Source organism: Tasmannia lanceolata, unplaced genomic scaffold (assembly GCF_043159265.1).
Source record: "Tasmannia lanceolata isolate RefF3 unplaced genomic scaffold, GAP_Taslan_0.1 ptg000008l, whole genome shotgun sequence".
NCBI classification, from domain to species: Eukaryota; Viridiplantae; Streptophyta; class Magnoliopsida; order Canellales; family Winteraceae; genus Tasmannia; species Tasmannia lanceolata.
In genome coordinates this window covers 23507833-23521264 of record NW_027518685.1, presented here as the reverse complement: position 1 = coordinate 23521264, position 13432 = coordinate 23507833, and positions in this window count along the sequence as shown.

Below are 13432 nucleotides of genomic sequence, written 5' to 3'. Positions count from 1 at the left end.
AAATCAAAAATTCATCAAATCCAATCCCCAATTCAAAAAATCCAATCCTACGTCAAATTCAAATTCATAAAAATCTCTAAATTTTTCATTGTTGAATTCATCAATCAAAGCTATCTTGTGTCGTCGAGCCCGTTTGTGAACGGTGCCTCATTTCTCGAGCCCATTTGTGAATGGTCTCGTCTTCTCCTTGAGCCCGTTTGCGGACGGTACCTCATTTCCCAAAAATAAAAATTCATCAAATCCAATCCCCGATTCAAACAAATCCAATCTTACGTCAAATTCAAGTTCATGAAAAATCTCATGTCCTCTTTGAGCCCTTCTGTGAAAGGTGCCTCATTTCTCGAGGCCGTTTGTGAATGGTCTCGTCTTCTCCTTGAGCCCGTTTGCGGACGGTACCTCATTTCCCAAAAATAAAAAATTCATCAAAACCAATCCCCGATTCAAACAAATCCAATCTTACGTCAAATTCAAGTTCATGAAAAATCTCATGCCCTCTTTGAGCCCGTTTGTGAACGGTGCCTCTTTTCTCGAGGCCATTTGGGGATGGTCTCGTCTTCTCCTTGAACCCGTTTGTGAACAGGTTTCTCATTCTCTGAGTCCATTTGTGAATGGTCTCATGTCCTCTTTGAGCCCGTTTGTGAACGGTGCCTCTTTTCTCGAGGCCATTTGTGAATGGTCTCATCTTCTCCTTGAGCCCGTTTGCGGACGGTACCTCATTTTCCAAAAATAAAAAAATTTATCAAATCCAAATCCTTAATTAAAAAATAAAAATAAAAATCCATTCCTACGTCAAATTCATAGTTCATAAAAAAATCCCTAAATTCTTCGAGCCCGTTTGTGAACGGTGCCTCATTTCTCGAGTCCATTTGTGAATGGTCTCGTCTTCTCTTCGAACCCGTTTGTGAACAGGTGTCTCATTCTCTGAGACCATTTGTGAATGGTCTCATCTTCTCCTTGAGCCCGTTTGTGAACGGTGCCTCATTTTCTGAGTCCATTTGTGAATGGTCTCGTGTCCTCTTTGAGCCCGTTTGTGAACGGTGCCTCATTTCTCGAGTCCATTTGTGAATGGTCTTGTCTTCTCCTTGAGCCCGTTTGTGAACGGTGCCTCATTTCTCGAATCCATTTGTGAATGGTCTTGTCTTCTCCTTGAGCCCGTTTGTGAACGGTGCCTCATTTCTCGAATCCATTTGTGAATGGTCTCGTCTTCTCCTTGAGCCCGTTTGTGAACGGTGCCTCATTTCTCGAGTCCATTTGTGAATGGTCTCGTCTTCTCCTTGAGCCTGTTTGTGAATGGTGCCTCATTTCTCGAGTCCATTTGTGAATGGTCTTGTCTTATCCTTGAGCCCGTTTGTGAATGGTGCCTCTTTTCTCGAATCCATTTGTGAATGGTATCGTCCTCCTTGAGCCCGTTTGTGAACGGTGCCTCATTTCTCGAGTCCATTTGTGAATGGTCTTGTCTTCTCCTTGAGCCCGTTTGTGAACGGTGCCTCTTTTCTCGAATCCATTTGTGAATGGTATCTTCCTCATTGAGCCCGTTTGTGAACGGTGCCTCATTTCTCGAGTCCATTTGTGAATGGTCTTGTCTTCTCCTTGAGCCCGTTTGTGAACGGTGCCTCTTTTCTCGAGTCCATTTGTGAATGGTTTTCTATCCTCCTTGAGGCCGTTTGTGAACGGTGCCTCATTATCCAAGTCCATTTGGGAATGCTTCTTATCCTCGTTGAACCCGCTTGTGAGCGGCGTCTCATCTCCTTCTAAAAACTGTTTGAGAGCGATCTTTGTCCTTTCCCTTCAGAATCCATTCGAAAATGATATCTCATTCTCTAATTGCCCGTTTGTGAACGGCGCCGCATCGAGTTTTTATTATTATTCAAGTTCTAGGGTTTCATCTAAGGTTTTGCATTATGTTAAGGTGCGTTGTATCTAGAGAGTCCTTTGTCGATTAAAACTACGCAAAATGGTTCTGTCATTTTTAACTTTGGTATTCAATGACTACGTCATCTCTACCAAAGAGGGGCATCTGTAGACACCCCATTTTGTTTTGTTTTAATCAACAAATAAATTAGTGTGTTAAATCCATGTGAGAACCCCCTCTATCATTGATTTATATGTTTTAGGTCATTAATATCTTGATCTGACTTTACGGATCATCAATCGGGACAAAATAAGCTAGGGTCACTTCATAGCCCGGACCCTGATTCCATTCCGAGACCCGATTTCCGTAAATCGTTAGATCAATGGCAGATCATGACCTGGGTCTAACCATCCAAAACCACCTAACCTCTCCTCTCATCCTAACCATTCAAACCTCACCTAACCTCACCTAACCTCTCCTCCCATCATAACCATCCAAACCTCACCTAACCTCACCTAACCTCACCTAACATCACCTAACCTCACCTAACCTTACCTAACCTCACCTAACCTCACCTAACCTCCTATCCCATTCTCCTATAAATACCCTCTCATCTCACCAAAGAAGAGAAGGAAAAAAAAGAAGAAGAAAAGGAACCCCTCTCTTAGAAAATTCATCCCTCTCCCTCATCTCTTCAAGGGTTCGGCCATCCTTGCCGGATCGGGTGATTTTATACGTTGGGTGATATATATCAAAAGCAGTCATTATCAAGCAAGGAATCATCTTCAAGGAATTAACATCAAAGAAAAATCAAACACAAAGTGGATTTTCAAAGAGGTAGGCATTTATTTCAATTCTATGTAGGGTCTGCTTTCATGCATATCTTTTACTTTAAAAGAAAAACCATGTTAGGAAGCATCTAGGATCAATCCTTAATCATATTCTTCTTGATGGTAGACTTTGAAGTTATACATGTTTCCCTCTTCTCTTAACCCATCTTATCTTCATTTTTATTTTTCCCTAATGGTTCACACCCTGGTTCCCCCTGGTTAGCCTCTGGTTAGACCCTGGTTGCACCCAGGTTCGTTGCTGGTTGCACCCAGGTTCGATGCTGGTTGCACCCTGGTTCCCTGCTGGTTCGCACCCTGGTTCCCCTGCTGGTTCGCACCCTGGTTCCCTACTAATTCGCACCCTGGTTCGCACCCTGGCCAGCCCCTGGTTGTACTCTGGTTCGCACCCTGGTTCACACCCTGGTTCCCCCTGGTTAGCCTCTGGTTAGACCCTGGTTGCACCCAGGTTCGCTGCTGGTTGCACCCAGGTTCCCCTGCTGGTTCGCACCCTGGTTCCCTGCTGGTTCGCACCCTGGTTCACACCCTGGTTCCCCCTGGTTAGCCTCTGGTTAGACCCTGGTTGCACCCAGGTTCGCTGCTGGTTGCACCCAGGTTCGATGCTGGTTGCACCCTGGTTCCCCTGCTGGTTCGCACCCTGGTTCCCTGCTGGTTCGCACCCTGGTGCACCCTGGTCCGCACCCTGGTTTGTACCCTGCTTCCTCCTGGTTAGACCATGGCTAGTCTCGGGTTTGCTCCTAACTTAGACCCGACTCACTAAACCCCATACCCATAAGCCTTAAACCCTATAACCATAGCCACACATCAACCCAAGCCATACCTTTGTCCACTCACTGAGGCACACCATTTATCCATAAATTTGGTTACATTAAATCTAACCCAGCCAGGCCACCTGCAGCTTAAGTCAAATCGCCCCAATACAATCCAACCAAGTGGGATCCCAACCCAGTTCAACTGAGTCAACTCTAGCCAACCTCCCTAGTCGAGTTGACCCAACTCTCTAGTCGAGTATGCTCAACCTCTTTAACTAATTGGACTCTCCCCTTAGTTGACTCAATCCAATTCCTTAATCAACCCATCCCAATGCAACCGAGTCGCATTCGACCAAGTTGCGGCCTTCCATGTCACAACCGAGTCATTCCCCTATTCTACTAATGCCCTTTTACACCTAATAGAACTTCCTCCCTTTTGCCTAACCAAGTCATATCCCAACACAATCTGAGTCGCATGTTTGAATCCATTTGGCCGAATCTCATAAGCCCGCCCATTTTGAATTCCCAAAATTCAAACCCTTGATGATTCCTGTATGCTCAATTCTTTGATGCAAATTCCCAATTCCAAAATCCCATTGCTAAATCAATGTTTCTGAATCTCAAGTCCAATGCTCAAATACAAACCCGATTCCTGATCCAAATACCAATCCTGTTTTCCAAAATCCAAGCAACCTCGCCAGTGGAACTACGTGTGGCTTGATCCCCATCACGGGGTACGTAGGCAATTTGGCACTCCCAAGTTCAGTCGCACCTTTCTCTATCTTTCCCATTCCCTCACACTATTCATCATCTCGATTCATCTCGTGTCTCTCGGAACCATTGGATTATGATTTCCGTCGTAAGGACCCTTAGAGCCCAATTTAGGAACACCGGTGTCGTGTCGTGTCCTAAGTTTTAGGGAGTCTTAGGTTTTAGGGAGTCCTAGAGTTAGGAGTCCAGCCTCATCACGGACGTTTGCTATGTATAGCAACCGTGCCATAGGTCAAGTTACACTAGTCATCCAGTTTTTCCCTAGGACAAGCCTAGTAAACTAGGATGTAGGCTAACCTGCATTAGTCTAAGGGACAACTTGCATTTAGATAGGATCATATAGCATCTTCGATGAAATCCTAAGATAATAAAATCCTCAACTTGAATTAAATAACTTCTCTTAAAACTGTTGAAACAGTCAATCCCGTCTAGATCGGTGTCCTAGTTGAGTTAGGCATATGTAGCTTAGCTTAAATGCACCGAACTACGTCGACTCTGATCCCAGTGAGGCTTGGGTACGTAGGCAGCTTGGATGTCTGATGGCATACCACCCGCGAGTCGGCACCACAAACAAATTGTGGTGTTTTGTATATTAATTTTCTTGTAAATGCTTAATCAAATCACTTAGGACTTTCCATGAAATTAGAATTTTAGGAGAACTTTCACTTAGATTGAATCCAGACAAATTAATAAATCAAGATACACATTTAGGATTCACATTGAAATTAGATCATAGGATGCATGTCACTTAGTTCGCACATTAACATAGAGTTGAATGAGCCATTTAAAATAAATTTAAAAGAGTTAGCTTTTGGAATCGAAGACCGATTATCGGGCAAGAATGGTGCATGTGGCGGATAACTCCCCATACCTTCCATTCTCGTAACCAGGTAGCGAGTCTAGATTTCTGGTTAATTACGGGTCCTAGATCCCACATCTAGGTGGCGACTCTGTCAGTCTCTTTCGTGTGGAATTCGGATTGCCTTAGTGATCCCAAGTTCACAGGAAAGATTAATTCAAATCAATAATAAAATGCACACGCCAATCGCGTGGATACGAGAGACCAAGAGAGAAGGCGCGGCGGCTCGCGCCCCGCCCCTCTCGCGGGATCCGGGTACCACACACGGCCTCTGGCAGGGCAGAGCCGATCTGGACAACCCTCTGTTCGTCATCGTTGTTCAATTGAATAGAGATGAGGTCCTCTGCGGGCTCGTTGACTGTGACCTGCGCTTCGTCTCTCAGATCGTACAGCTCGATTGGAAGAGACTCAGACGCATTCTTCCCTCTCAGCGCTGCCGCATAGCATTGTCTTGATTGAGGCTGATCCCCTCTGACTTCACCTACTGTAGACACCCCATTTTGACCGGACCCAAGTTCGCTATGCTTGGGAGAAACCCCATCCGATCATTTCCGCCATGTTTCGCATTTTTCCGTGAGAGGTTGAGAGAGATTATTCATAAGAATCCAAGCGAGGGAGAATTTGGACCCGTTTGGTGGGCCCGCATTGAACATTTGTTTAAAATTCGAATCAACCGAGGGCCCACATTGTGGGGCCCACGTTGTGGGGCCCGCGTTGTGGGGCCCACATTGTGGGGCCTCAGTAGGGCCTCTTGTGAGGCCTCTTATGAAGAACAATAATGATGGATTCTCCACTAAAGAAACATGATGGGCCCTCCACTAAGAACAATAATGATGGATTCTCCACTAAGAAACATGATGGGCCCTCCACTAAGAAGAATGATGATGGATTCTCCACTAAGAAACATGATGGGCCCTCCACTAAGAAGAATGATGATGGATTCTCCACTAAGAAACATGATGGGCCCTCCACTAAGAAGAATGATGATGGATTCTCCACTAAGAAACATGATGGGCCCTCCACTAAGAAGAATGATGATGGATTCTCCACTAAGAAACATGATGGGCCCTCCACTAAGAAGAATGATGATGGATTCTCCACTAAGAGGGACAACATGATGAGCTCTCCACCAACACATCTCTCTCTCTCTCTTTCTCTCCCTATATATATCTTCCTTCCCATCCATAAAAAAGAGGAGAAAAGGAGGAGATTTACCTTCCATTATCTCTTTCTCTTCCATTATCTCTCCCAATCACCTCCCAATCCTTCCCTCTAAGAGAAAGCGAAAGACGGCGGATCGGATCGGCGGCGGCAAGATCTTCACCACAGGTAGGTGCATTTTTCTCAAAATATTTCTGTATTTTTCCGAATTTTTCTGATTTTTTCCGCAAATTGTGTTTTAAAAATAGAAAACTCTTCAAAAAAACATCTTTTGACGAAGAAAAATTAAATTATATACCAAACAGATTCCAAATTTAATGCAATTTCGTGGGAAATTAATATGGTACTGATTCATTTTACCATGAATTTTTAAGGATTTTTGGAGTTTATTTGGTATATTATTTAATGCTTTCTTTGAAAATTATCAGATTTTGTGAGACTTGTTACTGACATCAAATCACCCTTAAAATTCTTAAAATTTTTACAGTAGTCTTATCTTCCATATTTCTTGTTACTGTAAAATTTTCGAGTGATTTGGATCTGTTTTCATATGGGATGTAGTGTTAATTCTTAATCTGGTCTGAAAATTGTAAAATCCGAAATCGGTAGTAAATAGTCTTTATAATTTATGAAATTCTCACCGCATGCTCATTTTATTGATATCTTATTTCTGTAGAAATTTCATAGAATTTATATGTCTATTTCTTGTAGTTTCTGTGTTAATTTGGCAATCTGGTCATTTAATTGTTAAATCAAGATTAAATATGAATTTAATGTAAAAATCTGCAAAACTCATCTATTAAGCTACATACATTCCCATCTTGCTGCTGTAGAAATTTCAACTCATTTCGAATTCGTTTGCAATAATTTCACTTGTAAAATCATTCATATGCTTAAAATTGATACAATCCATTGAAAATTCGAAATTAATTACTACCAAGTGATTTTCAACATTCGAAATTCGAAATTAAAATTGATAAAATCCATTGATAAAATCACATTTACTCAAACTTAATCTAACAAAACCTGAAGGCATCATAGATTGCGCGAACTTATTGCACACACTTACATCACTTTCATCTAAACCCCTGCATCTCACATGCACACACGTCCCATTTTAGGAACCCGGAGTGTTATCTAGCATGGTTGACTGGGATTTCATCACCTGGTGCCTCTGTGCTAGAGAAGCATTCCACCCTTAGCCTAGTACCTTTATGGTACGTAAACGGATCTCTTGTTCACGTACTGATACGCCGGACACTGGTACAGTATATCGAACATGGATTCGCGCTAAGGGAACTCTTGGCCTTACCCCTAGATTAACCCACACATGCATGTAGTATACGAACACATGTGCATCACGTGTGTGAGCCTAGTTTAGGATATCCTACCCATTTGTGTCTAGATTAGGTCGTAGTCCATCTTCCAATGGCTACGATCGGTCCTAGGTACACAAACAAAGTCATGAGTCGAGATCCTCTCTCCACTCCGCTAGATTAGGGTTAGAGTTGATGCCTTCAGGTAACACTGATAAAATGCGCGAAGATTAAAAAACTTTTCCTTTGGGGTTAGGGTGTAAATCCCATTCATTTCCAAAGATCTCATAGGATTAGTCATTCATGATCCATCCGTTGAAAGCAATCTTATGCTATCTCATCTCATCTTGATCACAGATTTTCAATCTTCTATTATATGATTCGATCGCGTTTCCATCTCTTTTAGAGAGTCTTTTGACTCATCTGTCTTTAGTTGGTGTTATTAGAGTCTTTGACTCGTATTCCTTTTCTTTTAGGGAGTCTTTGACTCATATATCCTTTAGTTGGTGTTAGTGGAGTCTTTGACTCGTGTTTTCATCTCTTTTAGAGAGTCTTTGACTCATTTATCCTTTAGTTGGTGTTAGTGGAGTCTTTGACTCGTGTTTCTTTTCCTTTAGAGAGTCTTTGACTCATATATTCTTTAGTTGGTGTTAGTGGAGTCTTTGACTCGTGTTTTCATCTCTTTTAGAGAATCTTTGACTCATTAATCCTTTAGTTGGTGTGAGTGGAGTCTTTGACTCGTGTTTCTTTTCCTTTAGAGAGTCTTTGACTCATTTATCTTTTAGTTGGTATCATTGGAGTCTTTGACTCGTGTTTCCGTTTTTAGAGAGTCTTTGACTCATCTGTTTCATTTGCAGTATTATTAGAGAGTCTTTGACTTCGTTATCTTATTTCAGTGTTATCAGTTGCTCTTATTAGAGAGTCTTTGACTCGTTTATCCTTTAGTCGCTTTTATTAGAGAGTCTTTGACTCATTTATTCTTCAGTTACTGTCATTAGAGAGTCTTTGACTCATTTGCTCTTATAATAGTATTATTAGAGCATAGTTTCTCCTGTACACCCTAGGGTTTGTCCCTAGGATGTTGTTTTGTATATTCCCTCCGGTCTTTGGCCAAGAGGGTGAAAACATAAAAAATAATTGATTTGCTGTAAGTGTTTGATAGTTAGAGAGTTCGTTTCGAACTACGTTGGCTTGATCCTCTTCCACGAGGTACGTAGTGCAGCTTGGGATCCACATCCCAAGTCCAGCCAAACCTTTAAAAATAAAAATTTTAAACCTTTCAAAGTTACAAAAATATTCAAACCATTTTCAAAAAGATCTTCCTCTAGAGTTAGGAGTATGTCCTAGCTGTTTAGGTTGTGTTCTAGAGTTAGGAGTTTGTCTTGATTTGTATTGATATGGTATGTCCTGTCGTGTGAGTGTCCCTAGAGTTAGGAGGCCTCGAGTCGATCGGTTAGACATTTAGTCGAACCGATGGCTAGACTAGGCATATAGTCATCCCGTGGTTTTCATTAGGTTGCACGGCCTAGTTACACATAGGATTGTAGGAACCACCTGCATTAGCTTAAGGCTAATCAATCTGCATTTAGTTAGGGCATATAGGATGTCCTAAAATCCACCATTCATTGGAATTTAAATAATAGTTCAAGAAGCTTTAATAACTAGTCCGGTCTTTTAGATCGAGTCTAGGATAGAGGTCTAGGTGTCTTAGGCATCATAATTTTGAATAGGGCATCGAACTACGTGGGCTCCGATTCTTCCCGAGGCCGGGATACGTAGTGCAGCTAGGATGGATGGCCATTCTGGTCCGAGTCCAGTCTTGCATTAGAGTTAGGCATGTCACTCATAACCTAGCTTTGCTTAGGTGACACATTTTTCATTTCATTTTACGTGTTTATTTCTCCATTCTCAGGAAATGCATGCTTAGGTAGACGATTCCTGAGGATTGTTCCCATTTCACATGATTTTTACTCAAACTTCTTTGGAATTAATGAAAATGGCATAAGAGACCAAGTGCTTGCACTCGGGCGAATTGGGGGTGCTCTCAGACCTTCCCCATTCGTAACCAGGCACGAACCCATATATATTTCTGGTTATCCATTGCACAGAGGATTTGATTTTAGGATTCCATGGCCTATCCATGGATGGCGACTCTGAGTTTATTTTGGGTATGTCTCGGTTTCGAACCTCGGTTCCGAATCAAGACATATCCCTTTCTTTTTATATCGCCACTCGTGCTATGCAATGAGGGTGGCATCCGTTTCGAGAGTTCCTTGGCAGAGCTCTCCTTCACACGTGGATGATCCAGAGAGGACGGTGTGGGGGCCTGTCCCCTCACCTCATCGTCCTCTCCGGATCGGGGTCCACAGGCTGGCGACTCTGCTGGGGTGTTCTTGAAACATTGCCTAACTCTTTAAAAATGCCATTTTTATTAACTTTGGAGAAATTTGAGCTAAAATCATTTTAAATGGGAACTCTATCGTTAGAATCCAGGGGCACCAGGTAGGTGCGTAATTAAAACAAAGGATTCACACACTGCACATCATGCATTGTCATATTTTTTTTATTTCTTTTATTGTTTTTCATTGTTTTTCATTATTGGCTCCATGGGATAGATTCAATGCGTGCCTGACTGGGATGTTATTACATCCTGATGGTACTGTTGAATCTATTTCCAAGCTATGCGCCAGCGCTGCAGCATATTAAGTATATTTCATACGCATAGTACACATTAGATTGAGTCCGGAGCCCTACTTTGTTTTATATATATTATATATATACTTACTGACCTAGTGAAGCCCAACTAGGGAGTACCCGTGTGTATATTGCATTCATATAGGGTCGAACATCTGTTGCTTACACATGTGGAGCCTAGAGGAGCTTTGCCCCATTTGTAGACTAGGGTAGCTCATTTTTACATTGCTACAACACTGTCCTAGTACACTCACCAGTCTGTCTTGAGTCGAGACTTCCTTGACTCCGTTAGATTAGAATTAGGGCTGGTGCCCCTGGTTAGGATTTGTGTGTATGTGTATTTACTTATATATACTGATTATGTATATTATGGTTCTCCTCTTAGTCAGAGATTCCTTATTCCTTTCAGTCGGTTATATCCATTCCGAATTTAGATCTAGATCTAGTCAGTGGATTTTGACCGTCATTACCTTGGCCGAGTTTAGCCCTTGATCTGTTGATTATAGGGTTTGACCCATTGTTGTATATTCTCACCTTTGGTTAGTCCATCTGTTGATCACCCTTCTCTAGTAACCGTTATTCATACCTTTCGATTGAGCTAGGGTGATCCCTTGTATAGTCGTTATGCTGCCGGATTTTATCCAGAACATTTTGAGCATGACGGCTACTCTTTAGAGTCAGTTTACTTAGTCTGGACCTTGACCTCCTCGTATAGCCGTTATGCTGCTGGATTTTATCCAAAAGTATGTTAAGCATGATTGCTATCCTTTGGAGTCAGTCTGCCTTGTCTTGATTCTCATGTATACATCATTTAGTAGGATTAGATCCTTATTTGTCAACCTGTTTGTCTTGAGATCTGGCCGATAGCTCGTTTGCTGTCCTTATGACCATGGTCTATCATTTCATCTCATATTGATCGTACAGTTGTTGATATCCATCATTCAGATTTTAGATCTGGTCTTTGACCCTACTTTTGTCATTCTTATGGCCATGGTCTATTATCTGAGCCATTGATTTTTTGATCCATGTTTACCTATCATATATCTTTTACCCTTGGATCATATCGAAATCATTAATGGAAAAGTTTGATCTTACCTGTATTCTTTGAGTGCATGATCATTGCTGAGATCGAAACTTATTTTGATTAGGGATGTTTATCGTTCCTGACTCTTTCATTCCCAAAAGAAGAACAGTTATACCCAAAGAACACCTTAAGGAGTAGATTGAGGATTCTTTCTAGATTAACATGCCCATTGATGTGCTCAAGATTACTCTATCTCTATTTGTTCAGAATCTTTATCCCATGATTATTGATCTAGTGTGTGTGCTTCCAAGTCAACAGTCTGTATTTAGCGAAAGACCATTCTTTCAAAAGACTGACCATTTCTGAACTCATTTGATCCAGGCAGTCCATTGTTTTACCCACATTGTCAACATAAGCCTTTTGTTGCCCCATTTAACCTAGACCTTGTGGAGTTGCCTTTTCTGTGATTTCTACTCCGGGATTGAACTTTATAGTTATCATTATCATGAGGAAAGGTGTATCACCTATAAGCTTTCAGTGTCAGTTCACTACCTTTGAAGAAGTGTCCTGTATCTTTAGATTTGTCTTTCATTGAGTGTACATCAACTTTCTTCTCTCTAAGTTGAAAAAGTTCAGTTACGTAGATGTTAAAAAAAAAAAATGAAGTCATGTCTGTCAATCTTTCTTATACAGAGTCAGTATTCTGTTTTCTATCAGAACTGTTGAAGAGCCCATTGAGGTGTGTCAAAAATCATCAATGTACTTACAGTCTTCAATTCAATAAAATTGTTGATTTCGTATCTTTGATACTCTATGATTCACTCTTAGATCTAATGTTTAAACAACTAAAGACCCCCTTCTCGGATGAGAATGCAGACGAAATTCACCTCGAGATCTGAAAGATGGTCGAACGAGAGGAAGAGCGTCGAGCATAGCCACTTAAAGAAGAAATCAAATCCATTGATAGTGGTATCGAAATCCGAAACTCGGGATGGATGGATTGGAAAAACTTTATCTCCTAAGGAGCGCAAAGAATTGATAAACCTGTTTAGAGGGGTTTGAGGTAGTTTTGCTTGATCCTATAAAGGATAAACCAGGGGAATGCCCTGTCGTTGATCAAAGCAAGACTTCATCTGCTTTAGACATCCAGTTGAGGAATAAAATTTTAAAGAGATAAGCGTCAGGCATCCTGTGGAGCTGATGAGATATTGAGAGAAGATTTTCAGACAGAGTTGTGGAATCTTGAGCATAAATTCAAGATCTTTGAGACGGGAGTGGAGCACAGTGGTTGAAGTTTTGCCAGAAAACCACCAGACTCCTCAAAAAAAAAATAAAAATTCAAAAGCTTTGAACCTTAAACAAAAGGGCTTGTACATCAAATACATCAGGAGGCCATCCTTGATCGTTTGAGCTTTTATAGCCAAAATCCTAATGTTTTAAAATCCATTTGTAAACCCTTTGGGCCAAAAGCAAAATTAAAACAACTTCTTTTCAAACACATTATAAACCCGGGGCATTTATGCACCCGAACTACGTCGGACCTGATCCCCACCTCTTCAGGGGTACGTAGGCAACTTGATTAATTCAAGTTCGGTCAAACCTTGGGATAAAATCCCCTTTGAAAATTTTGAAGCTAAATGCTAAACCATTCTTTGAAAAATCCCAAAGCGAACTACGCGGATCTGATCCTCCATCTTTGGGGTACGTAGGTAGTCTGGCTAGACCAGATTCGGTTCAAATCTTTAGAACCTTAGGTATTCAACCCTTTCGAACCCAAGCCCACCTAGAAAGTCCTTCTGGTGAAACAAGCAAAGGTTCGAGGCGAATGAAAAGAAAAACAGAAAGAAAAGAATGAGAGTCTGAAGACCCACTAGGTTGAAAACCCGAAAGGGCGGCCTAGAGATATACATTTGCTAAGTTAACAGCCAAAAGAGTTAGCTTATGCAAAAAGTCAGGGTAGTGGTCTGCTGGATTGAAAACTTGAAGAGGTAATCCAGTCAAGGGCAAAGACTTCCCATGAACAGTTGAGTTGAATAGAAGCAGAAGGAGTTCCTCAGTTACGTAGAATTCCCAAGTTTGAGTACAAGCAAAAGTTGAGATAAGTGGTCTTTCAGACTGAAAGCTTGGAAAGCAAAAGTTATGACTTCTTTTGAAG